This window comes from Cetorhinus maximus, chromosome 1, assembly GCF_964194155.1.
Source record: "Cetorhinus maximus chromosome 1, sCetMax3.hap1.1, whole genome shotgun sequence".
Lineage (NCBI taxonomy): Eukaryota > Metazoa > Chordata > Chondrichthyes > Lamniformes > Cetorhinidae > Cetorhinus > Cetorhinus maximus.
In genome coordinates this window covers 186397736-186422136 of record NC_135879.1, presented here as the reverse complement: position 1 = coordinate 186422136, position 24401 = coordinate 186397736, and positions in this window count along the sequence as shown.

Below are 24401 nucleotides of genomic sequence, written 5' to 3'. Positions count from 1 at the left end.
TATTCAATGAATGGCATGACACTAGTAATTTCTGAGGAACAAAGGGACCTTGGCATGTGTGTCCATAGATCTCTGAGGGCAGAGGGGCATGTTAGTGGGGTTCTGAAAAAAGACAATGGGACACTTGCCTTTATCAATTGAGGCATAGATTACAAAAGTAGGGAGATCATGTTGGAGTTGTATAGAACCTTGGTGAGGCCACAGCTGGAGTACTGTGTGCAGTTCTGTTCGCCACATTATAGGAAGGATGTGATTGCACTGGAGGGGGTGCAGAGGAGATTCACCAGGATGTTGCCTGGGATGAAACATTTAAGTTATGAAGAGAGGTTGGATAGACTTGGATTGTTTTCGTTGGAGCAGAGAAGACTAAGGGGCATCGAGGTGTACAAGATTATGAGGGGCATGGACAGGGTGGATACGGAGCAGCTGTTCCCCTTAGTTGAAGGATCAGTCGCGAGGAGACCATAAGTTCAAGATGAGGGGCAGGAGGTTTAGTGGGATGTGAGGAAAAACTTTTTTACCCAGAGGGTGGTGACGGTCTGAAATGCACTGCCTGGGAGGGTGGTTGGAGGTGGGTTGCCTCACATCCTTTAAAAAAGTACCTGGATGAGCACTTGGCACATCATAACATTCAAGGCTATGTGCCAAGTGCAGATAAATGGCATTAGGTAGGCAGATCAGGTGTTTCTCACATGTTGGTGCAGACTCGATGGGCCGAAGGGCCTCTTTTGCACTGTGTGAATCTGTGATTCTGTGATTCTGTGATATGAAGAAGCCAGAAGCTATGGGACGACATGAGCCAAGCCTGGATTTTATTGGCATCGGAATTCTTGTTCCAAATCCAAGTAAATGTTGATGGGAAACGCATTGAATCTCTTGGCTCTTGACAACTAGTAAAAGATGAGATTATACAGCAAATTCAGCGAGACAGTACGGCTGGAGTGAAACCTAGCTAGCTGGACCAGAAATAGGGCTATAACACCATAACTGTGTAATCCTATATCTGTCCATGTCTGTTCGATTGGAGTTCAATGGGAACAAAGCTATCTGGCTATAATTAACCTCCAACCACAGTAGATTTTTTTATAGTAGAATTTTTTTTATCACAAGTCTTTATTAAAATTTGATTTTGACTTGATTATTTAAAAATATTATTTACTTAAGGGAAAAATGTGTTTCCAACACACCTGTGTCCACATATTCAAGTGAATTTTTAAAAAAATGAGTCATGAGATGGGGGCATTGCTGACTAGGCCAACATTTATTATCCATCCCTAATTAATTGCCCTTGTTCAGGGGGCATTTAAGAGTCAACCACATTGCTGTAGGTCTGGAGTCCATATCAGCCAGACCAGGTAAGGACAGCAGATTTCCTTTCTTAAAGGACATTAGTAAACAGGATGGGCTTCATGGTTTATTATTAGACTTTTAATTCCAGAACTTTTATTGAATTCAAATGCCACCATCTGCTGTGGCAGGATTCAAACCGAGGTCCCCAGATTACTAGTCCAGCAACAATGCCACAATGCCATCATCTCCCCATATGTTAAAGTTCCCATTGTAATATTTTGAAAAGAAGCTGTGAGTCCTCTGAATGTTCTGTTCAACCAACATCACCGAAAAGAGAGACAAACTGGTTATACAGTTATTGCTATTTGTAGGACCTTGTTGCAAGTAAAATGGCTACTGTGGGCATGATTTTCCAGTCCCACCAAAAGTCAATGGATTTTTGGCTGGGCCACCAAATTTCCCGTGGTGGGTCTTGCCCACAGCAGGGCCAGAAAACCTTGGCCTGTGTTTGTCTATATACCAACAGTGGCTGGACTTCAAAGTAATTCACGTACAGCACTTTAGGTTATGTCTGAAAGGTGCTGTACAAATCTAATATTTTTTCTTCTCTTTCAAACAATCCCAGCGCTGAGATCACAAAGCACAGAATTAATTGGAAGAAACAAAAGAACTTGCAATTTAAAATTCAATTTTTGGCATCCTGTTTACAAGTTTCGAAATGTTCAGCCACTTCACTCAATATGAAACTTGCTACTTCAAAAAGTGGCTTCGTGGCAACATTAGGCACACCAACAAATAAAATAGAGGGCAGAAAATTTACACCATTTTTGGCATAATGTTGGTGTTTCGAGGTTTTGTGATTGGCTTTATGGGTGGGAGTGTTGTAGGGTGTTGGATACCTTTCAATAGGCCTTAATGAAGTCTTTGAAGTCTTAAGTAGGTTAACTAAATGTATTTATTAACTACAAGAGCTATGTATATATATAAAGCAGAGGATTCGATCTAGGATCTGTCTCCATGCCTGCTTGTACACACAGCTCAGCCCAACACTAGACTGACCCCTAGGTGTCAATCATATGTTCTTTTACATCAGTGTGGGTGGTACTGTACTCAGTCCCACATTAACCCTGTATGTGCCAGACCATAATACCACAGGGAGCAGTTTCTGCAGATATCAAGCCCATGTTTGAAATTCTATTGAAACCTCTGATGGTTGTGGGAGCAGTCTCTTCCTCTGCCAGACTCTTCACTGGTGCAAATATGCAAATTAGCTGCATGTGAATAGCCATCTGAATTCCTGTTAATTCCAGCCCCATTACACAGAATGTCAATGTAACTTACATGCAAATAAATGAGACAAAATGAGAAAGCTGGATCATGAGCAGATCCTTTCAGTGGAAGTGATTCATGTAAAGGTGTCTGAGAACATTTGTCCATTACTGCTTCATATGTAGGATGCTTAATTTTTTGAGGAAACTGCTGAGCTGCATAAACTATGTACAGCATGGGTTTCCCAAAGGGTATTCACCCTTTTGCTATCATCCTTTTTTGGAGGAAAATAAAAGGGAGCAGAAAGAGAGACAACATTGAAGAAAAATGAGGCCATGTCTTCTGTGCAAGGAGCAAATTGTCCCCAAAGGCCTCGTAAGGGGTTGAATGAGGATCTTTACTTCTGACAATTTAGCTTTGTTAAAGAAGCCCTGGAAGAGCTGTGGCTGTGGATGAGATGTTCTGTATGATGAACTGCAGCAAGTAACAGAATAACTCTGTCCATAAAGCTCTGAACTTTAATGCCGCAAGCACTTTTTAAGCTCCAACTGGGAACTTATGCAAGAAATTGTCCAAGCCGAAGCATGCCGAGTCTCTCATCACCAGGACACCATTGTTGTACTGGTCCTATTATGGGAAGCATTAAATTTCTTGAGTGGAAGCTGATTTTGCTCCGTGGATGTTGGAATTTACTGTAAATAGTGAAATGAATCCTGCATGGCAATATCGAATGTACAGTGAATTGTCACGATGCATTTATCACCAGGAACGGCAACAAGGGGAAGATAGTGAAGTGCCAGGATGACTTCTAGGAGACAAGGAATACCCTTTGCTTCAATGTTTCATGACCCTATTGAACGCAGGAACAGAACATCACTGCACCCACCATTGAGAGGACTGAAGGGTTTATAACAATGTAAGAACAGGAGGAAGCAATTCAGCCCATTGAACCTGTTTTGCCATTCAATGAAATGATGGCTGATCTGTACCTCAACCAGATTTACCTCCATTTGGTTCATATCCTTTGACATCCTTACCTAATAACAATTTGTCGATTTCAGTCTTGAAAATTTCATTTGATCCACAATCCACAGCTTTTGGAGAGAGAGTTTAGGATTATGCCCCATTGTTTTAGGTTCCCTACCAGAGAAAACCACTTCTCTGTCTCTATCCTATTGAATGCCATTCACATTTTAAATTCCTTAACTTAACTAACCCCTCAATCATTAAAACTCAAGACAATACAAAGTTAACACAATCGGTTCTCATAATTTAATAGGAAATGAGGAAAAAGATAAGGAAAAAATATCACTCAGAAGATTGTTAGCAAAGGAATGCTTTATGATCGAGAAGCAGACTGTTATGGCACAGCAGATGGTAAATGCTGAGCTACTCAAATCCTAGAGGGAAACTTGAAATAGCTGCCACAGGGTTTTTTTTTACAAAACTAAATGGAACATTTATTAATAGAAGAAAATATTTTAAGCACAAACATGGGTGTACAAATTACTACTATGATAACCCTAGCTCCCCTAATTAATCTGACTCCCCTTTTCACCTCCGTTAAGGCAACAGTAAAACAAAATAAATTTCAACAGATCCAGGGAAAGCACACAATACTCTGGACAGTGATATTCACAGTGAGTTTTCTTAGCTTCAGTTCCTGAAGACAGTAGGTTGATGCATAGAGGCTGGAGGCTTTTCACAATAGTGTTAGATCTTAGAATGTCTTCTTCCTTAAACATAACCTCATCCCTTTTATACATGTTTCTCCCTTTTTAATGTAAATTCAATTTTTCAAATATGTCTTTGCAACTTTACTTTTTCCATAATATAAATCTTTCAGGGAACTCATATTATCTGTAACCTTTGGGAAAAAATAAACACACTGTATGACTTAGCTTCATATGGCTAGGTGTAATATCTGATCATGTCTTTGAAATTCAAAGTACTCTGGTTTATCTAAAAATGCAAAATGTTCCTCATACCTCACATTCTAAAACTTCAGCCATGTTTATGTATTTAGCATTTCAAACTTCCCTTTTTGATCACTTATAAGCTCTAGACTAGCTGTCTCTAATTCAATTAAATCCCACCCACACACACATCTACACAGAGAAACTAATCCAAACCCCAGTATTAACCTACCTTTATAATAATATTATGAAAAATTATTGTATTTTCATGACACTCCCCTCCTTACTGGAAAATGAAGCATAATAATTTAAAAAGACAGCTTCATTTTCTTAACCCATCTTACATTACCTTCTATATTCATCTATATACTCACACTTTTACATTACCAGATGCATGAATTAACATAACAATATATATACAAATGCTTGGTATCAACAGAAATCATTCCAGTCCAGTGTACAGGTTTTTAAATGTATAATTTTCCCTTTTCAGCTTCAAACACTTGACAATGCATCTGCAATCAGATTTTCATGTCCAGCCACATGTATAATCTGTTGACTAGATGGTTGCAGTAATAAACTCTATCCTAATAGCTTGCACTTCTTTCTCAAAATTTTTCCAGAAACTTGAAAGGATTGTGATCTCCATAAACAATTGTTCCTGATGAATTGTTTCCAATGTAAATCTCAAAATGCTACAATGCTAACACCAGACCCAAAGTCTCCTTTTCAATCGTTGAACATCTTCTCTGTTGTACAAGTAACTTCCGTGAAAAAATGCCCTATTGGTTGCTCAATTCCAGTGCCATCTTTTTGTAACAATATGGCCCCAATGCTTATATTGCTTGCATCAATAGCCAACAGCCAATTATGCTTGGCATAACTGGGTACTGCTAAAATTGGTGCTGTAGTCAATGCAGTTTTCAAACTGTCAAAATGACTTCTCACACTCCTGTGTCCATTGAAACGTTTTGTTCTTTTTTAATAGTTCAGTCAATAGAACAACCAAACTGCTAAAATTTGATACAAATTTCTGGTAAAACCCACCCAGAAATCTCAAAACTCCTCATTTTATTGTAGGCACTGGAAAATCCACAATGGCCTTGCCTTTCACATCTCTCGGAGCCACCTTACCATGTCCAATGGTATGGCCTAGGTATGTAACTTGTGCTTTTGCAAATTCACTTTTAGCCAAGTTCATTGCCAAAATGTCTCCTTGTAATCGACTAAATAATTCTTCCAGATGTTGTAAATGCTCCTCCCAAGGTTGACTGAAATCTATCAAGTCATCAATTTAAACAGCACAATTGCTCAGTCCTGCAATTACTTTGTTTGTCAGTTTTTGAAATGTTGCAGGTGCATTTTTCATACCAAATGGCATGACTTTAAACTGATATAGTCCATCTGGCATCATAAAAGCAGATATCTCCTTTGCTCCCTGCCATAACGGGACTTGCCGATATCCTCTCAGCAAGTCGATCTTTGTGATAAATTTTGATTGTCCCACTTTCCCAATACAATCTCCCAACCATAGAACAGGATATGAATCCGCTTTTGTCACTGCATTCACCTTTCGATAGTCCACACACAGTCTTTGTGTTCCATCTGGTTTTGGTGCCAGCATAATAGGCAAACTCCAGTTACTGCAACTAGACTCAATGATATTATTTTGAAGCATGAATTCAATTTCTTTCTGTACTTGTGATAACTTTGCAGATTTAACCTATAAGGATGTCACCTTATTGAAGATTAAACCTCTACACACACATCATGCATAGTTAAATTTGTCCTCCCCAGCTTATTCCCACAAATAGCTTTGTGTGACTGCAATAGCTTCTCTAAAGCACTTTGACAGTTGTCTGGAAGGTAACTCAATTTTACATTTAATTTTCAAGTACCCCCTCATTATACAATTTGATTAGAGAAAAATCAATTTCAGAGTCCTTCATTTCTACCTCTCTCTCTTTACCTACCACCACTAATACCTCCTTTTGGTCTTCTTCCCTGTCAAAGTCCTTTTTAAGCATATTAGCATGCTAACACCAGACCCAGCAGTAGATTGAATTATCATCTTTTTTTCTGCAATCATCTATGTTTTTATGGAATAAATCTTCTCCAAGTGGGAACTAAGTTACATCTAACTTTAATGCTAAATTTTAGGCAGGAAGGAAGTTTTCATACAAGTAACAAAATAGCAGGAAAAATATTAAAAATCCAAATAAATGCAAACATATATTATAAATCAAAACATTGTTTCAGAGGAATATCCGTTGTGCATGTTTTTACTAGTAAGTTTCAGAAACATCAATCTCTTGGTTTATTTGTCAAATGTAGCACATGATAATTTGACCCTAAATAATTTCAGGGCATGGGTCAGGTCAAATGTCTAAACAGAAAGCTATTAAATGAAACAGTAAGTCAGTGGTGTTTATTTAATACTTGAAAACATGTTGCAACACCGAGGGTATGAGATGTACTGCATATTTTTAAAGAATTTTTTTCCTCCTGGAGCAGCATCTTTCAAGGATTCCCAGTTGTGTTCAGGGTAAGTAATTTTGTTAAACTGGCTTTGCTATGATATTATATTAAAACAACTCTGTTTATTTTAATCAATATTGTTCAAATAAAAATTGTTCACAGCTTCAGAACATCCAACAAAGTATTTTTGAATTTGTAATGTGGCAACCAAATTGCACACTAAAAGCCCCCATGGACAACTTTAAGATAAATGAGTAGATCAAATGTTTTAGCTGTTGGTTGAGGGATAAATGTTGGCCAGGATACTTGGATAATCTCCATGCTTTTCTTCTTCCAATAGCACCATGGTTTCTTTCATAGCTACATGAATGCACAGATCTCACTTTAATAACTCAGCCAAAAGACTGCACCTTGGACAGTGCAGCACTCCCACAGTACTGCACTGCGTCAGTCAGCCTGGATTATGTGCTCAACACTTTGGAGTAGGTCTTGAACACACGCAAATTCTGGCTCAGACCTTGATTCAAGGCTGGCACCTAATAATCTATCACTTTACCCTTTTTCTCTGCAACACTCTTCTTGTCACCTTTTTGTACCATCACTTTTTCATGGAATTTTGTAACATGATGAATATAATGGGCAGTATTTAATGCAGGCAATGGGGGTCTTGAACCCCAGCGAGGGCCTTGCTTCACCTCCTTTGGGGAAGGCCTGCTGTATTAAATGCCACTCGGGCACTTAACTAGTCAGTGGCGGGCCTTCCCCAGGATCAAGGGTTCCAGGAACAGAAGTCTTGCCCACCTAGAGCTGCCAGCCAATCAAAGACGGGCAGCTTTATTGAGCAGCAGCGCCACCAGGGAGGCAGTGTCTGCTGCTGGTACTACACCTCCTCGAGGCCTTAGAGTATCGCTGGATCCCGGGCCACAGGTGAGTGAAGGTGGGGGGGGGAGTCGGCAGCAATGGTTGGGAGGTGGGGGGGTGGTTCTCAGTGGCCACCCCCCCACCAATGCTGGATCCCTCGACCAGAGGGATATCCCATGGGAGCCCGCAAGCATGGGCTTGCTTGTCATGCCCTCTGCATGGCGAACCCTCTGCCCGCCATGCCAGCAGGATGACAGCAATTGATGGCAGGGTGGGAACGCCATCCATGGGCCTTCCCACCGCGGACTTAATCAGGGTGGCGATGGGAAGGCAGGGGGGCCTCCACCCACCACCCTCCTGTCCAATTAAATGCCCCCTGCCACCAAACTCATCATTGGGGAGGGCATTCAATTCCATCCATTGTTTCTTTCAGTTTAGAAAACACAAATAGGGTGATACTGCTTGGTGTGATATATTGGATTAAATTCTTTTATGCACAGTTAAAGGTATTAATCCTTTTAGAATAAGTTTGAGTTCATTAACATAATAAACAGAGTAATTTCATATTGAAGCATCATTAATAATGGACAGTGCAATTTCAACCCCTGTGATGTTTGTTTTCCAATTCCACACCTCATGCATCTTATGGCAATCTTTTCCTACATGGGCCATCGGGATGTGGAGAGGGGGGGATGGTGAGGGGAGGGCCATCTATATTTTTCTTCCTGAGGGGGAAGCTGTCCCCAGAGCAGTAGTCAGGCTTGGGAAACTTCACTAGATTTTCTGGTCTCGTCAGCAGGCTGGGCCAACCAAAGCCATGTAATTTTTTGTGATCTCCTCACGACCATCAGGAATTTTAACAGGATCAGTGGTTGAGGTGAGGGGCAGGTACATCTTAGTACCCTTGGTTATATGTACCTCACTGGGACTTTTAAAGTCAGTAACTTTTCCATTTGTTGTTCATCTCACAGTCTTCCTCTTTGTGCACCTAATGGTGTTGACATATTGTGAGGATATATTTCCATGGGTGCCAGTTCCACTCAGGTGCCCTTCCCAAGTGGTTAATCCACATGAGTCTATGTGTCAGTAACTTAATCGTGGGGGTATCACAACTGTGATTCCATCTTTAACCAATATCCATACATGCACACTGCCAGCAAAGGCTGCTGGATGGTGATTAGGAGTAGAAACCCTGGCAGTGGTCGCCTACCTAATCCAAACACTCTGAGGCCAAGCGTAGCACCACCAGAGTTGTGATTAGCCTAACAAACCTAGGATTTTCCTGGTCTGCAAGTCTCAACAACTCACTGGCTTAGTTGACGGAACCATTAATCGAGCCTCCACAACGTGTCTAATGAGCAGAGACCATTTGCTTATTCAGGTGTTGATAATTTAATATAATTAACTACAGGACAGGCTTAATACGATGAAACAGGAAAGGTTTTGAATATCATAAACAGCTTCATAGACCTTTAATAGATTCAATGCTTTGCGCAAAAAGGGTTGTGATAGGAATCCTTTTTGCAGAACACTTGCTTTTGCAATGGTCTTATAGTACCAATGCAATGTACTGATTCTTTTCGTCACAGTCATTACTCAGTACAGACTTGAAAAAGATTCATAACTCCTTTTGGAAGCTAAAAATAAAGTGTACTGCATAAAATCCTTTTGCAGTACCTCTTGGTGAATAAGTTGAATTGGCAAAAGAAACTACTTTTATAAACAGATTTTTTGGCAGCACATTTTCCTCTATTTTACTCTTGATTCCTATGGCTCTGAGTTTCCTCTTTATTGCATTTATTAATTCAGTGGGCTGGATTTTACCAGCTATTGGAGAATAGGCTGTGAGACAGAAAAAAATGGTGGCAGAAGGTGTTGGGAGAGGAGCCCAACATCTTTTCGCTGTCACGGGATAATCTTGAAATGGATCTTCAATGGTGTGGCTGTCTGTTGACTGGAGGTAGGCGACCAATTAAACCAATTAGATGGCCAATTTACGGGCCATTGCCCTACCCTGCTGGCATTTTACTGGCGTCAGGTGGGACTACTGCCATGTGGGGAGACTGCCAGGTAAAGATAGGGGAAGATTGTGGTGTAGAGGTAGGCCTGGACTAATACTCTGGGGACATGAATTCAAATCCCACCATGGCAGCGGTGGAATTTAAATTCAATTAATGTAAACGGGATTGAAAGCTAGGCCTGAATTTTTGCAAAAGCAGAGGGGCTTCGTGCCTTCGTCACCCACTATTTTCGCCAGTGCGAGGGTGGGAGGGAGGGGAGGGGGAGGGAATGGGGCAGGTTGTTGTTTGCACATTTGTGGCTCACTGAGGTAGCTGCACATGTAAAAGTGCAGCTGCCTTCAAACATATGCGCTTTTCGTTACCGATATGTCCAAAACACGACTTGTGGGCTTTAGACTTTGGAGGAAAAGGTCTAAAGTATGTGTGTAAAAAGTAGATAAACTCATAAGTGGAACTGTCAAGCTGCCAAGTTGTTTAAATTGCTAGGCCCTTTAAATTTTTGAAATAAAAAGCCTGCTGTGACTCTGCTTGCAATTTCACTTGCTGTTTGTTGGTATAAATTTGAGGCTATCATTATAGATTCGTGCTGCTTGACTGCTTCCATAACCCTTCATTATTACAGTGCGGGGCCTGTAAGTTCACAGTTTGATTCACAACTCCAAGTGTTATAGAGAAATTAGCTGTCTTTGTTGTGGGGCTATGAATTCAAATGTTAGTTTCATTTGTGATTAAGTACTTGAAGGAAATGTTTGTTTTTATTAAGGGTTAAGTACTTGATGGGAGTGTTTGTTTTTATAAGGGATTAATGGAATTTAAACATTGAATGGTTTTTTATGAATATTAATAGTGAAGTCTGCAACATACACTTAGAAATTTATTTTATTTAGTCTCACCATGGGTCCTGAAGTATGTCCATGGGGTAAACTGGGTGAGTTGGCATGGAGGGCATAAGAGCAAAGGGTGGTGAGGGGAGTTATGGATTGGCATGAGTTGGCACTAGGTTAGCCTGCGGCTATCCAAAGCCATGGGGGGGAGGCATGAGGTCGCATGGAGGATATGGGTGGTTGGGTAGAGGGTAATAAATTGGCATGGAGGGTAAAAGGGGACATGGGGGTGAGTAGGGGGCATGATGTGGCATGAGTTGGCATGGATGGGGCATGGAGACTGTGTGGAGGTGAGGGAGTGTGAGGGGTAAGGGCTTGAGGACTGTTTTATTGATTTTTTTACAATTGGGACAAAGTCGTGGAGCACCAAGGTGGGCCTTTTAACCAACCCGCCTCTGCACCTGCCTGCCTTCAAACTCTTTCTGGGGGTGGCAGGCTCAACTCCAGTTAGCACTTGTATCCCCCAGAATGAAATTCAGAACATTTGAGGCACTTTCTCCTGAGTAGGGTTTGCGGAGACGGGGATTTTCCCTAGTCTGCGCTCATGACTTCGGAGTGAAAACTCTGTCCCTGGTCTATGTAATGGCGACCACGAAACTATCATCAATTGTTGTAAAAACCCATCTGGTTCACTTATGTCCTTTAGGGGAGGAAATCTGTTGCTTTTATCTGGTCTGGCCTACATGTGACACCACATCCACAGCAATGTGGTTGACTCTTAACTGCCCTCTGCAATGGTCTTGTAAGTCACTCAGTTCAAGAACAATTAGGCATAGGCAACAAATGTTGTTCTTGTCAGCGACACCCACAACCCATCAAAGAAAAAAAACTTGGCGATCTCCCAATGGATTCCCAGGGATGGGGAGGCCCTCCCTTATGACTGTTCTATTTGCTCTGTGGCCTATAGACAGGCCCTCTGGCAGCAATGGCTGGCTTCTTGGCTATTGCTGGAGCATGCTGGAGCATGCGCTGTCCCCAATTGGCGGGGTCTACCTGGCTCTGAAGTGGTAAGTGAAACAACTTACCTTGCCTTCAAGGATGCTTCAGCGTAGAGGTTCCCTCTTCTTCCTCCTGCAACCTCCGCACTGGCCACCTCTAATAGTGGTGCTGCTGAGGCTGCTGAGCTCTCGGCTCTCTGAGTGGGCAGTAGCTCTGGGATGTGGGCTGGCCTCCTCAATTGGATGTGGTCCTGACAACAACCTCTGAATTGGCCGCTAGTAAAATCCTGCAGGGGGCAACTGCCCGCATATGCAAGGCCATGTTCTGCTTTCTGTCCCATCATAGGTTCTACATACCTTGTGGAAACGTTCCAGCCAGTTACTGATGGTGAGTATCAGTTGCTCAATGTGACATTGAATTTTATCTCTCCTACAGGTGGCACATCTCCTACCTCCTTTTTCAGTTCAAAGTCCTTGGACCTGTCATCACTTCCCAGTGCTAGATCCATCATTCCTGAAACCACATCCCCCTCACTCCTCTCAAATCCCTCCATAGCAGCTTCCATCCTGCTCACAACATTGTAGTGGCTCTAGTCAAATGCATGAATGATACTCTAATATAGTGACTGTGGCACATTATGCCTCCTCATCTTCCTCAATACTTTGACAAAGTTTGATAGAAGCAGAGTCAACATAGATTTATGAAAGGAAAATTGTATTTGACAAATGTGTGAGAGTTTTTTTGAAGGTGTACCTTGTAAGATAGATAAGGGGAAACCAATGGATGTAATGTATTTGGATTTTCAAAAAGCAATTGATAAGGTGCTACAGAAGAGGTTATTACACCTAATTAGGACTCATGGGATCGGGGATGGTGTATTAATACGGATTGAGGATTGGTTATCAGACGGAAAACTGAGTACGAATAAATGGGACATCTTCAGGTTGGCAGGCTGTACCTAGTGGGGCATCACAAGGGTCAGTACTTGGGCCTTGGCTATTTACAAAATATATTAGTGACTTAGTTGAGGGGACTGAGTGTAATGCTGATGATACAAGTTAGGTGGGAAAGCAAGCAATGAGGAGGATGCAAAGATGCTGAAGAAGGATAAAGAAAGGTTGGGTGAATGGGCAAGAACAGGGCAGATGGAATACAATGTGGCAAAGTATCAGGTTATTCACTTTGGAAAGAAAAATATGAAAGGAGAACATGTTTCCCAGTAAGAGACATTCTGAAGGGCTTGGATATCCTTGTATATGAATCAGAGAAAGGTAACATGCAGGTACAGCAAGCAATTAGAAATGCAAATGGTATGGTAGCTTTTATTACAAAGGGATTGGAAATAAGAGTAAAAAAGTCTCACTACGATTAGACAGGATATTGGTGAGGCCACATCTGGAATATTGTTGCAGTTTTGGTCTCTTTACCTAGAGGGAATGCAACAAATGTTCGCTATGTTGGTTCCTGGGATGGGGGTGGATGCAGCTTTCTTCAGCTCAGATTAGCTCTAATTTTCTCTATGATCATCACCCCAGCCAATCTTTGTGTCCAGTTAACGCAGAGCTGAGGTTTAAACCCCATGTTCTGTCCGTCACCAAGACTGCTTAGTTCCGCCTCTGCAACATTGTCTGCCTCTAGTCCTACCTCACTTCTCCCCCACTGTAATCTATACGCATGCCTTTGTTACTTTAGACTCAACTGCACCAATGTTCGCCTTGCTGACCTCCACCCTGTGTATACTAAATGAGCGGGATTTTCCATGAAATCAGCAAATTCTGAAATTGGGTGGGGAAATCAGCATTTGGCCTGCCGACAACACTGGCAGCTTTTTCTGCTTTATCGTTCGCCACTTTGTTGGAAAAGTTGAGAAGCATGTGTTTCATGTCGGTTCACTGGCAGGGTGGCCTCTGATTTGCCCGCCCCACTGTCACCTCAGGTCTTCTGTAATCTGGGTGCCATATTTAGAGGTCGCCCCTGCACAAAGCTAGCACACACTAAGGGATCAAAAGCTGGTGGAAAGTCATGGCTTCCAAAGGGAAGAAACATGCTGCGCCCAAATTCAGTGACGCATTTCTTGAGCCCCTACTTGACGCAGAGGAGGCCCACCGTGAAGTCCTCTAACCCTGCTTGGGTGAAGAACCTCATCCAAGGTGACAAATCCAGCATGGGAGGTGGTGGCAGCGGTGGACAGCGCCAATGCCCTACAAAAGACGACAACCACCCAGTGCAGGAAGAGGATGAATGATCTCCACAATTCCTCCAGGGTAAGTCACCCTTCTCATCACTCTCAACTCACACACTCACAAACCCCATCACACATTCACAGGGCCCTCACTCACTGCCATCTCAAGGGACATCACCAATCACTCTGTCACACACACCATCATCTAATCTGTGGACTGTGCCCTCATCCCATCCATGGCACCACTCACCACTCACACATGCCAGGCATCCTTCTCATCTGATAAAGGCAAAATACTGTGGGTGCTGGAAATCTGAAACAAAAACAAAAAATGCTGGAAAAATTCAGCAGGCCTGACAGCATCTGTAGAGAGAAAGACAGAGTTGACAACACCTGTGGAGAGAAAGACAGAATTAACATTTCGGGTCCATATGACTCTTCTTCAGAGCTAAGAGAAGTAAAACTGTGGTGAAATTTATACTGTTTAAGGGAGGGTGGAATAGGTGAAGCTGGATAGAAGGCCAGCGATAGGTGGAGGCAAAGGAGAGATTGCCAAAGGTGTCATAAACAAGAGGTCAAAGGAGTGTTGATGGTGGCATACTGGCTAAAAGACGTGCTATGACCCCACCATTGAACATCAAGCCATTGTTTCCAGGACTGTCACTGACCTCATCTTCTCTGGAGATCTTCCCTCCACAGCTTCCAACCTCATAGTCTCCCAACCTTGGACAGCCCGCTTCTACCTCTTCCCCAAGTTCCACAAACAGGACTCTCCCGGTAGACCGATCGTGTCAGCCTGTTCCTGCCCCATGGAACTCATTTCTTCCTATCTTGACTTCATTCTCTCTCCCCTGGTCCAGTCTCTTTCCACCTACATCCTCAATTCCTCTGATGCCCTGCATCATATCAACAATTTCCAGTTCCCTGGCCTAACCACCTCCTCTTCACCATGGACATCCAATCCCGCTACACCTCCATCCCCCAACAGGATGGTCTGAGGGCTCTCTGCTTCCTCCTTAAATGGAGGCCTGAACAATCCCCATCCACCACCAAACTCCTCCGTCTGGCTGAACTTGTTCTCTCACTGAACAATTTCTCCTTAAACTTGTCTCACTTCCTCCAAATAAAAGGTGTGGCTATGGGTACCTGCATGGGCCCTAGTTATGCCTGTCTCTTTATGGAGTATGGGGAACATTCCTTGTTTCACTCCTACTCAGGCCCCCTCCCACAACTCTTTCTTCGGTACATCGATAATTGTTTCAATGCCGCTTCATGCTCTTGTCTGGACCTGGAAAAATTTATCAATTTTGCTTCCAATTTCCACCCCTCCATCATTTTCACATGGTCCATCTCTGACACTTCCCTTCCCTTCCTTGACCTCTCTGCCTCAATTTCTGGTGATAGACTGTCCACTAATATCCATTACAAGCCCACTGACTCCCATAGCTACCTCGAACACAGCTCCTCACACCCCGCTTCCTGTAAGAACTCCATCCCATTCTCTCAGTTCCTTCGCCTCCGTTGCATCTGTTCAGATGATGCCACTTTCAAAAACAGCGCTTCTGACATGTCTTCCTTCTTCCTTAACCAAGGTTTCCCACACAGTGGTTGACAGGGCCCTCAACCGTGTCCAAACCATCTCCTGTGCCTGTGCCCTCACACATTCCTCTCCCTCCCAGAACCATGATAGTGTCCCTCTTGTCCTCACTTTTCACCCCACCAGCCTCCGCATTCAAAGGATCATCCTCCACCATTTCTGCCAACTCCAGCATGATGCCATCACCAAACATACCTTCCCTTAACCCCCCTTGTACGCCTGCCTACTGAACTATTGTGCTGCTGCGCGTTGACATTGGCACGCTTGGCTGATGTCAAGGCGCGTCATTTCACGCTTGAGCGAGTTGGGCACCCGCCTGCCGAGTGAAAATTTCTTCCCATGATGAAGTTTAGAAACATAGGCATCAATGGGGAAATTTGTATTTTTAAGTGAACCATTCAAAAGAATGGGTGAAATCTTGCACCTACTTGGGAGACGTCAAGCAATGTGTATATATTACTAATAAAATCAATGGGATGAAAATGTTATTGTTAGAAGATGTGATGTTAAAAGCCTAGGATACAATGGAAAATTTATATTCAGAGGAAGATCTAGGTATAAACAGGAAGGAGTTTGTGTGTGTAAGTCAGAGGCATTTAAGATCTAACCAGCCTGTACGCCTATAACTATGTCTGCAAAGGAACCAAATTGCAAGGAATCTCATTTTGAATTTGTAACATCAAATGTGCTTTGCCTGGTGTCTGTTTAAAGTCTACGGGTTATTGTTGCCTTGGTGAAGATTTACTTGGGAGTGGTTAATTTGGGGATTTGTTTAAAAGTTATTATGGTAGTAATTTGTATGCATGCCTATGTGTTTAATTTATTGCTAAATTAATAAATGTTTAATTTAGTTTTATATAAAAACCCTTTTGAGGTTTGGTGGTACTTTTCCTGAATTCAGAACTGCTTCTCAAACATACCAATTGAAAATATAGGGCAGCATTTTCTGGTTGGTGAGCGGGTCCCACTTGCTGATGCGTAAAATGACGTGGGATGACGTCAGGCATGGGTCCCGACTTCACCCCACGTCATTTAGATTTTCAGTTCGGGGGGCGTGCAGCCGACTCGGCTGCGCGCCCACCAAGCTGTCAACGGCCTGTTATGGCCATTAAAAAACTAATTAATGAACTTAATGGGGAGAATTTTCCCCATGTCGGGCCGGGCATGTGGGAGCGGGCGCAGTCGGTTGTGGACTCGATCGCCAGTGGCAATCGGGACTGCGCCACCATTTTACGCGGGCGGGCCAATTAAGGCCCACCCAGCGTGTTTGGCGACTCCTGGGGATGGCGGGAGTGGGTGAGCGGAAGCGGGTCGGCAATCGTGCCGGGTCGAATTGCGACCCAGCGGCCTTTTTAAAGGCCAAGCTGCAGCCGCTCCAAGGCTGCTGTACATGACCAGAAGTCGGGGCCAAGGCATATCGAGGCTGGCCATGCAGGAGGGTAGGGAGGGTGGTCATTGTGCGCCCAGGTTTTCAGATGAGTGCCTTGATGCCCTCCTCGAGGAGGTGGCAGCACGGCGGGATGTGCATGTCCCTGAGGATAGGAGGAGGAGGCCACCCCACTTGATCAAGCGTGCGTGAGGGGGTAGCGGGGGTTGTGAGCTCCCGCGACGTGGTGCGGCGCTCATGGACCCAGGGCCACAAGCGCTTCAACCTGCTATACGCGGGAAGGGTGAGTAGCATGTTGGCGTTGTTCACTTCACCCATCATGTAAGCTTCTCCCCCGCTGCTGCTCCACCCATATCTGAGTGGCCTGAATGCAATGAGTCATTGATGGTATGTGTCCTTAGCTGGGTGGCCCAGCTGATATTCCCAATGTGGTGGGGGAAACCTGGAGGATCTGCACCCAGGCGCACTGCTCGAACTCCAGGACATGTCGAAGTCAGGGTGATGACATCGTGGGAGGGGATATTCAAGGTGGCATGGCGCAGATCGATCTGCTGCCCCCTGCGCTCCATGTCACTGTGCCTCCTTGCAACGGCAGGTTAAACTGTGTGTTCACAACTGTGATGAAGGCAGCATGTGGCCAAGGAGGGAGGTGAAGGACACACCCGGCAGATTTGTGTGAGTGCTGGTCAGCAGGGGTAAGGATGCACTGCACCCCTGCAATGGGCAACTGGGCTTGGGGTGGGCTGGCCGCCAGGAGATTGACGGTACAAGTATCACTTATCAATGTTGTTTTCTCGTTTCCAGGAGAAGAATTCTCACAACACCGAGCATCTGAGGACTGGCGGTTTTGCTGCTTAGCTGTTTTGAGCAGGAGGCCCTTGAGCTGGAGAGGCGCCACGCGCCCAGGTCCACTGGAGCCGGAGAGGCTGGGGTTCCACTGGCAGGTATGTGTGGCCAGCACTCACATCACCAGTAGTCTCCCAACATCAATGGCAGTGCTGATTGTTGAGTGAGTGGCGTAACCAACATGGCTTGCTCATTGCGTGTGGAATGATGAGCACATGATGATCCAGGGGACAAGCATCTACATTGACATTGCCCGCAGGCTAACTGATCGAATGTCCTTACTCTTCCTTTCAGCATCAGCGGCGCAGGGCCGGGACCCGGAGCAGCAGGGGCCCCTCTGACACCTGAGGGCCATGAAGTTGCACCATCAGAAGCATCACACCATCTCTGCCAGACAGGCACCAGTGCAGATACTGGCACCTTGGTGGGCATCATACGTTTGGCTAGTATCCCGGGTTACAGCAGTAACTTCACAGTTGCTGGAGGAGCTGGTGGAGACAGAGAGTGCCGATGGCGCCAGCAGTTGGAGGACTGCAGGGGCCCAGGCACATGCTCAGCCTGTCATTGATGATGAGCCTCTGGAGTCGTCGGTGATGCAGCCAACTGATGAAATGCAGCCGGGTGTGCGGGACCATCTGGTGGAGATACATGAGGCCGTGCTTGGCTTGGAGTCAGTGGTGGACCATAGCCGATGCATTGAGCCTCATGGCTGAGCACCAAGCTTCCTCCATGGAGAGAGTGGTAACTCTCATGGAGAGGCAGCTCCTGGGACAGGATCAGAGGTTCCTGTGGTTGTGCTCGGACCTGCAATCCCTCACAGGGGCAATGACCTCATATGGTCACTGCCCATGCGGGCGGTGGTTTGGGCACCAGGTATCTCACCTCGGTGCCCATCCATCTACACTGAGCAGGGAGGGCTGAACGTACCTCACGTCGGTGGAGCAGCTGCCTGTCGTCTCTGCTGGCACCTCTCAGGGCGCTGCAGATGAGGGTGGCAGCTCCTCTGCCAGTGACCGTGGCATCCAAAGACTGCAATGACTGGGAAGATGCCATCTGTGGAGCTGGCAGCTCTCACCCAGGTGGGGCCAGCACAGGCTTGACGGGCCAGGGGACATCCGCTAAGGTCATCAAGGCCAACAGGACAACAGAGAGAGCAGGCTGTCTCAGATGCCAGTGCCAGTGAGGGGGCACCACAAAGACATAGCACCTGCAAATGTAAAATGAAGCCACCTTAGGCAAACCCTGGGTTCATCACTGGTGGGTTTTTGTTGGCCCCCCCTACGAGTTCCTTCTGATTGTGTGTGAAGTGCGACACCATTTTATTTCTGTTATGTCAAGAGACTTTTGTTACAGCATTAAATTTATGTCATCTAAAATGGCTGGGGGTGCCTCTTTTCTTGGGCAGGTGCATGGAGTCCTGAGATGTTATGAGTCATTTGTGTGTCATTTACATGTATTGACTCCACCCATCGTCAATGCTCATATCCAGACAGATTTTGCGCTAAGGTCTCCAGGATGGAGGCTACAAGCCAGGCTTGTTTTGGAGATCCATATGTGCTGTGCTAGCTAAAGGTTCCTTGAATTAGAGCGTCCTGGGTGTCCCTGGAGTGTGCCCCCTCATCATTTCCCTGTGTGTGCTCATCCTCGGACTTGCTGCTGGACTCATCGTGAACAGCCGCAGCCATTCTATCTACATCTTCTTTGTTCACAGTGCACCCCTTTTGCAGCGCAAGATTATGGAGAGCACAGCATGCAACCACTATCAGCGACACATGATCTGGGGGGTACTGGAGTGTGCCCCCAGAACGGTCCAGACATCTGAAGCACATTTTGAGAAGACTGATGGCTCTCTCCACCACAGCCCTTGTGGAGGCGTGGTTCCTATTGTACCATTGCTCAGCTTCTGTTCTTGGATGGCGGAGAGGCGTCATGAGCCACCTTTTGAGGGGATAGCCCTTGTCACCCACCAGCCAACCATCCAGCCGGGCTGGAGCACTGAAGAGCCCCAGCACCTATGAGTGTCTGAGGATGTAGGCATTGTGGGAGCTGCATGGGCACCTTGCGTAGACTTCTGCATCCTATGGTCACATACTATCTGCACGTTCATGGAGTGGAAGCCCTTCCTGTTGATGAAGGCACCGGGCTCACCTGCTGGCGCCTGGATGGCCACATGTGTGCAGTCTATTGCACCCTGGATGCGGGGGAAGCCAGCAATGGCCGCAAAGCCTCTGGCTCGTTCTGTCTGGCTTGCCTAGTCTCAATGGTAGTGGATGAAGGTCAATGCATGCCTGAACAGAGTGTCTGTAACCTGCTTGACACAAGTGTGCACAGCTGATTGGGAGACACCACAAAGATCACCCACTGACCCCTTGAAGGAGCCAGGGGCATAGAAGTTGAGGGCAGCTGTGACCTTTAGAGCCACTGGCATGGGGTGTCCGCTCATACAGTTAGCTGAGATCCCTGGACCAATCACCTGACAGATACTGTTGACTGTCTCCCTTGACAGATGAAGCCTCCTTCGGCATTGCACCTCAGACATATTGAGGTAGCTGCTTTGCACTCTGTATACCCTGGCAGCAGGATAGTGGCATCTTCTGTGGCCCCTTGCGCCTTGGACTACCTCTTGGCCCTGCGCCCCTTGTGCCTGCGCCTGTCCTCCCAAGGGTGGCTCCCCTGGAGGCTGAATGTGCACTCCTGGCCTCCTCCCCCTTCTAGCCCTCCCTTCCTCCTCAGGTGAAGTGCCTCCAGTGGAGAGATCACCTCCCATTCCCAGGCTCAGGGAGGCTTCCTGAAACCTACAGGCCCCAAAACAAATCCTCACTGATAAGTGCTCACCTGAAGGTTATGAGTCCAGTCCAAGCAGCTGCTATGTGTTTGCAACTTTTCCACCTCACACAGGCAAGTTTCACTAACTTCTGAGCAGTAACTTTTAAATGTCTGGATTCGTGAACCCACTGAGCCCTCTTCTCCTACCCGTGGATGAGCTTCATGCAAATTCCTGATACCCGCCTGCCCGTTGCGCCTGAGCGACGAGCCGAAGATCGCATGGGTGCCTTAAAATCCAGGTCAGTTGGAGCCTCAAGGACCTTAAGTGGCCTGTTAATTATTGGCGGTTGCGCAATGGACATTGTCACACGCCCGCCCACCGAAATACCGCAATGGCACGCGGTGACATTGGGACCCGTGCCCGATGTCACCGCGCGTCATTTCATGCGTTGGCGTCCGGGTCCCGCCCCCCCCACACGGCAGCGGAAAAATTCTGCCCAATGGGCCTGCCCGGCTAGCCTTAAGGTTGGTGGGCAGGCGAGGAGGCCAGACGGCCTTCGGATAATGCATGAAACCTCATCCACGGGCGGGAGGAGGTTTCATATAAGATTGAAAGTTTCATGAAAAGTTTTAAATAAAAGTAATGGACATGTCCCATCTCATGTGACAGTTTCACACGAGGGGACATGTCCTTAAATTTTTTTCCGTCTTTGATTAGGTTTTTAAAAGTAATACTGATCTCCCTGAGGCAGCACTTTGCCTCAGGGAGATCTGTGCGCCCTTTCATGTGCACGCGCGAAAGAGCGCACTCCCGGCTCAGGGAACTCCCCCCCTCCACCTGCACAGGGAGCGCACAGCGCTTCCGGGCAGATGTCAAGCTGGGTGGGCCTTAGTTGGCCCGCCCACGTAAAATGGCGGCGTGCCTCCCACTGGGGGTGCCGATCGGGAACCCACTCGCTTGTGCCTGCCCCCACACAACCCCCCTGAAAGGGGGAACATGTTGCCCATAGGTTAAGGCAGTTGTTCAAGTTTCCCTCTGGGATATAAACAACTCAGCCTTTACCAACTGCTGTGTCAAAACACTTCACATTACAATACTTGTCTTAAAGGTATATTGCATATCAGATTACTACATCCCTCACCCTTTACTGAAAAATACATTTTACAATTTTTCAATATATCAAGTTATTTACACAGATCAATTATTTACAAAGTCAGTCTCTCTGGGAGTTTCCTTATGCGTGCAGAATGTCTCAGCTCTACAGCTTCGGAAATTTACTTTGGAGTCTCCCTACTGAAGTTATCTGAGTTTCAGGTACTGCAGCAGGTACCTGTAAATTTGGTTCTTCAACTCTTTCAGGTATAGTTAGACCTTCAAATATATTTGTACTTGGCTGAGTTCTTTCAATAGGAAATGTTGATTCAGTCTCGAACATTGCTGGAATCACTTCTGGATATTTGGTTTCTCCTCTTCATATGTGATCACCATGTCTCCTTATTATTTGATCTCTGTCTTTAATGTGTTAGGAAAGAGGTCCCGTTACAGCACTTATTTCACTGAATAACCATGCTGGTCCTTCCCTAAAATTTTTCACACAAATACCTTCTCCCCTATTTTAAATGTTCTGTCCCAACTGTGACAATCATTTCCCATTTTCTGACTTTCCTGCCTTTCTTTTACCTTCCCCCTTAAGTTTGGCATGATTAGGCTCACTCTCGACTGGAGACGTCACTTCATCAACAATTCCGCAGGTGTGACACCTGTTGTCGAATGAGGGTTGGTTCTATAATAGAAAAGAAAATGTGCTAATTCAGTCGCTATCGAATCTCCAAATAATTTCTTCATAACAGATTTGAATGTCTGAACTGCTCTCTCAATGAGTCCACTTGAAGAAAGGTGGTATGGGAATGTTTTCAATGAACAATACCGTTGAGGCTTGTAAATCGGTTAAATTCAGCACTTGTAAATACTGTTCCATTATCTGATACTAGCACTTCAGGTAATCCATTTATAGCGAAGCTTTGTTGTAGCTTGTTTATTGTCGCTGAAGATGTGGGTGATCTCACTTTGTAAATGCCCATCTATTTTGAATGGGCATCTATGATAAGTAGAAATATTGTTCCCATAAAAGATCCCACATAGTCGTTGTGTACTTGTACCCATGGCCTTCCTGGCCACTCCCAGGGGTGTAACAGAGCTGTTGCAGGTAATTTTTGTGCTTGTTGACACTGCAAACAATTTCTCACTAAGTTTTCTATTTCTCCATCCATTCCCGGCCACCACGTATAGCTACGTGCTATTGCCTTCATTTTGGAAATCCCGGGATATGCACTGTGAAATTCAGATAACAATGGCTTTCTTCCTTTTGGAGGAACAATCACCCGAGCTCCCCACAGTAAAATACTGTCTTGGCTGGTTATCTCGTACCTCCTCTGCAAATACAGTTTCATTTCATCAGACTCTTGTGTTTGTGACCAACCATAAAGAGCTTGATTCCTCATTTTGGATAAGGCTGGGTCTCAGTTCATCCAATATTTAATTTGTTTAGCACATATTGGTAATGAGTCCAGAAAGTTCAGCAACAAAACAAATTCCTGAGGAATTGGAACATCCTCATCTTTTACTTGTAAGGGTAAACAACTGAGTGCATCTGTATTTGCAATTTGACTTCCAGGTCTATGAATAAAAGTAAACCCATATGCTGCCAAGATCAATGCTCATCTTTGTACTCTTGCAGAGGCTATGGGGGTATAGCCTTGTCTTCACCATATCGTCCTAGTAATGGCTTGTGGTCTGTTATGATAGTGAAATGATGATCATGCACAAATTGATTAAACTTTTTAACACCGAAAATGATGGCTAGGCCTTCTTTTTCAATTTGTGAGTACTTTCTCTCTGCAGTACTGAGTGTTCTCGACACACAACCTATAGGTCGTTTTGATCTGTCATCCAGTTTGATGAGACAGCACTGCTCCCACTCCATAAGGTGATGTGTCGCACGGTAATATCAACTCTTTCTTTGGGTCAAAATGTACTAGCAGTGTAGATGATTGTAGCAACTTTTTCACTTTTGTGAAAGCTCCTTCTTGTGGTGTCTGCCATGACCATCTCTGGTTTTTCTTAAGCAAGTAATACAGTGGTGCCAGTTCTGTCGGCAAAATAGGCAGAAAACATCCATAGTAATTGACCATCCCCAAGAATGATTTCAGTTCGGATGTATTCTTTGGTGCTGGGACTTCTTTAATGGCTTTCACTTTTTCTTCAACTGGATGTAGATCTCGTGAGTCTACCTTGTGACTTAGGTAAGTTATCCCTTTTGCCTGGAATGTGCACTTATCCTTCTTCAATCTCACTCCAACCTGCGAAAAACATTTCAGAACTTCTTCCAAGTTCTTCAAATGTTACTGTTCAGTGAGTCCAGTCACTAGAACATCATCTAAATAAACTACCACATTATTGGAAAAAGGGGGATCGGAAAGGGAGTGGGGATGGAGGAGAGAGTTCATGACCTAAAGTTGTTAAACTCAATATTCAGTCCAGAAGGCTGTAAAGTGCCTAATCGGAAGATGAGGTGCTGTTCCTCCAGTTTGCGTTGAGCTTCACTGGAACATTGCAGCAGGCCAAGGACGGATATGTGGGCATGGGAGCAGGGTGGAGTGTTGAAATGGCAAGCGACAGGGAGGTCTGGGTCATGCTTGCGGACAGACCAAAGGTGTTCCGCAAAGCGATCACCCAGACTGCGTTTGGTCTCTCCAATGTAGAGGAAACCGCATTGGGAGCAGCGAATGCAGTACACTAAATTGAGGGAAGTGCAAGTGAAATGCTGCTTCACTTGAAAGGAGTGTTTGAGCCCTTGGGCGGTGAGGACATGTCTGTCCTTGGCCTGCTGCAATGTTCCAGTGAAGCTCAATGCAAACTGGAGGAACAGCATCTCATTTTCCGACTAGGCACTTTACAGCCTTCA